The 3,696-nt window shown below is 39.1% G+C and overlaps 1 protein-coding gene across 3 annotated transcripts in view; it reads right to left on the bottom strand.

Moving 5' to 3' along the window:
- Positions 1-1,175, bottom strand: part of PWWP2A (PWWP domain containing 2A) — a 45,824-nt gene extending 44,649 nt beyond the window's left edge. For all 3 annotated transcript variants that reach the window (XM_021712111.1, XM_021712112.1, XM_021712110.1), the window contains exon 1: positions 1,104-1,175. The gene's annotated coding sequence lies outside the window, so the exon portion shown is untranslated. The remainder of the gene's footprint in view (positions 1-1,103) is intronic.
- Between the last annotated feature and the right edge of the window lie 2,521 nt (positions 1,176-3,696).

The following is a 3,696-nucleotide window of genomic DNA, read 5'->3' as shown; positions in this document are numbered from 1 at the left end:
AAAAAAAAAAAAAAAAAAAGGTCGAAAATTAACCTCATTAAAAACCCCAAGTCCAATAAAACATGCCTGGCATAGTTTGTGTATAACACATCTAGTTACTTAGTATATAGAATCTACTTATAAAATTTCTAATTCCATAATGTTACAGGACACTTTAGATTCAGATTCAAACTAGGCTTTTATTGCCCAAAAATCGCTTCCAAAAAACCCGCATTAATGTAACATGCAAGCCAGGCTCGGTGGCTCAGCCTGTAATCCTAGTGCTTTGGGAGGCTGAGGTGAGTGGATTGCCTGAGCCTGCGGGTTCGAGACCCGCCTGGGCAACTTGGCGAGATTTCATCCTACAATACGTCAAAAATTAGCTGGGTGTGGTAGCGCATGCCTGTAGTTCCAGTTACTTGGAAGGCTGAGGCGGAATGATCACCGGAGCCCAGCAGGTCGAGGTTGCGGTGGCCGAGAGTGGCCACTACACTCCAGTCTGGGTGACAGAGTGAGACTCCAATTTAAAAAAATATATATATAACATGCAATGAAAGAACTCACTCTTGGCCAGGCATAGTGGCTCACCCCTGTATTCATAGCACTTTAGGGAGGCGGAGGCGAAAGAACTGCCTGAGCTCAGGGGTTCTAGACCAGCCTGGGCAACTTGACAAGACTTCATCTCTACATTAAATAAAAAATATTAGTTAGGCATGGTGGCATGGACCTGTAGTCCTAGCTACTCAGAAGGCTGAGGGAAAGGATGGTCTGAGCCCAACAGGTAGAGGTTATGGTGGCTATGAGTGTGCCACTCCACTCCTACCTGGGTAACAAAGTGAGACTCCAACTCAAAAAAAAAAAAAGAGCTCACTCTAGGCCAAGTACTCTATAGTAGGGGGCATTCCAAAGCTATATGGATCAGATAGGGATTGGCACTGGCCTCTCTGCTCTTTCACTGTATGAGCCCTTTATTCACACCTTGGGATATAAGCAGAATAATCACCGAAAAAATATTTAAATATTTTAAATATGTACAACTCAACACAATCATTCAGGCATACTACTTGAGGGCCTAAGTTCTCAACCTGGATGCTGTAGTATAAGCTACTGATACCACTACTCACTGCTTCACCAGAATGGCTGTATATTTTTCCCACCAAAAGTAGAGCTATTGCACCATACGTTTCATGGTCTCTGTAAAGAAAAGAAATGATTGTCTTGGTTTACATTTCCTTAAAAAGCAAGTAAATTTTCTACAAACTGTTTTTAAGAACATAGTGAAACTTGAAGTTTTTTAAAGAAATCATCTCAATTCTTTTTAATGCAACAGTACCCCCACACAAATACAAAGTCAGTATTTGTAAATAAATAAATAAATAAATTCTGAAATACAATTAGCTATGCTGTTCACTATGCATGTAGTAAAAATTAAAATGCACAAGCATTTTAAAGCACATTTACTTCATGTCAAGTAAAAAAAAAGAGATTCAGGAAAATTGTTCAGGATTTCTAAGTGGCTTCATAGCTATTTTTCAGATGTGGACAATAACAAACAGTTTAAATAATTCCTCTGTGTAAAGAAAAGCTCTTCGTCCCAATAAATATTAAGTCCCTTCAGGTATGGGTTGGGAAGGGTGAGGAACTACCTTTTCAGAAGCCTGAGCTGAATGCTTTTTCCCTTTGCAAATAGTCTTCACTGATTAAATTTTCTTTGCAATTAGTTTTTAAGGGACAGGTCTAAAAGTTTGCTAGCAAATAAGATATCCATATTCATTTCTTTTCTTTTTGAGTTGGAGTCTCACTGTGTCACCCAGACTGGAGTGCAGTGGCCACTCCCGGCCACCACAGCCTCAACGTGCTGGGCTCTGGCGATCCTTCCACCTCAGCCTTCCAAGTAGCTAGAACTACAGGCGTGCGTTACCACGCCCAGCCAATTTTTTTTTTATTTATTGTAGAGATGAGGTCTCGCCAAGTTGCCCAGGTGGGTCTCGAACCTGCAGGCTCAGGCAATCCACTCACCTCAGCCTCCCAAAGGCGTGGGATTACAGGCTGAGCCATGGAGCCAGGCTCCCATATTCATTTCTAATGACCCAAAACAAGGAAAGACCCTGGAAGGATCACAGCTGTTGCTGAGGAAAAAAAAATTATTTTAAAGCATGAAAATGCATCCACAGAGAGGCAACTGGGGGAAAAAAAATCCAGAATGTAGAAAATCCTACAAAAGTCCATGATTTAACAAATAAATTGCAAAGGGATAAAAGTAATGGTAGAATTACTAATGAAAATGACAAGATCAACAAATTGCAATGTTGTATGAACTTCATCTGGATTCTAATTTGGAAAGGAAACAGTATTGAGACATTTCTTTTGGGAGTCTGAAAACTTAAAACTGTTTGGGTATTTGATAAGGGAATTGTTGCTATTATTTTAGGTGTGATAATGGTACTATGGTTATCTTTTTAAAGATCTACACTGAAATATTTATGGATAATGTGATATGTCTGGGATTTGCTCCAAAATAGAGAAAGCAGTTATGCAACAAGTTTGGCTAAAAGTTAAATGTTGAAGTTGGAAATACATACATACACAGGTTCATTTCTCATAACTAAAAAGTTCAACAAAAAGAAAAGCATACCACTGATTTTTCTGTCTAAAACAATCACTAAGGCCAGGCCCTGTGACATACACCTGTAATCCCAGCACTTTTGGAGGCAGAGGCGGGAGGACTACCTGAGCCCAGGAGTTCGAAATGAGCCTGAGCAACATAGCAAGACCTTGTCTCCACAAAAAATTTTTAAAAATTAGCCTAGCATGGTAGCACATCCCTGTAATCCCAGCTACTCAAGAGGCTGTTTGAGGCTGAAGTGAACCATGATCGTACCACTGCACTCCAGCCTGGGCAACAGAGGAAGACTTCTGAGACTCAAAAAAAGAAAAAATAATAAAACAAACATGAAGACAGTTTAGAAACCTGAAGGAATGTTTATTACATGCCAAAATTACAAAAGCACAAGAAGAAGAAAAGGGAGTAGAAAAGACCAAACTGAATTTGTAGGCTTAACTGATTATTCTCATCTGCTACTATCAGACAGTTATTAGACATTGCTAATGAGTTCAGAAACACACAGGTAATTTAAACTAACTAAGAAAGCTGGGTATAAAACAGTGGAAAAGCCTAAAATAATAAGCTAGAAAATGCATGCTTCACCTAAAGGCATCCAGTTTTAATACTGTGCTAAACAAAATCTATTTTTAACCATATACTGAAAATGCCCTAATGACCATGTCACTTATAGATAAAGCAAGCTACCTAGAAGGAGGAAAAACCAACCAGGAGAGTACAGGAAAATCAGACGACATAGTCATTCTATTCACTTTACAAATATGTAAGTTGAGGTATAAATTTTGATTGCCTGCTTGTGTCTAAGTGAATTACCCAAATGAATTAACCTAAGAAGTACAAGCTAGAGCTCACAAAGGCAGGGATTTGCTCAAAGTCACGGTGCTAACATGAGAGGCCAATAAAATTATAACTTAGAACCCAAGTATCCTAACACTCTGTTCCAGGTCAGTTATCTACTCCTTAGTACTTTCTTTTCTTTCTTTAGTTATGTGTCCAGTTCCTTTTTTTCACAAATAGATTTTCTTCTTTTTTTTTTTTTTTTTGAGTTGGAGTCTCACTCTGTCACCCAGACTGGAGTGCAGTGGCCACTCCCG

The sequence above is a fragment of the Carlito syrichta genome, unplaced genomic scaffold (assembly GCF_000164805.1).
Source record: "Carlito syrichta isolate Samal-C Ts95f unplaced genomic scaffold, Tarsius_syrichta-2.0.1 Scaffold303084, whole genome shotgun sequence".
NCBI classification, from domain to species: Eukaryota; Metazoa; Chordata; class Mammalia; order Primates; family Tarsiidae; genus Carlito; species Carlito syrichta.
Note: the sequence above shows the minus strand (reverse complement) of the source record. Positions and strands in the feature narration are given on the sequence as shown.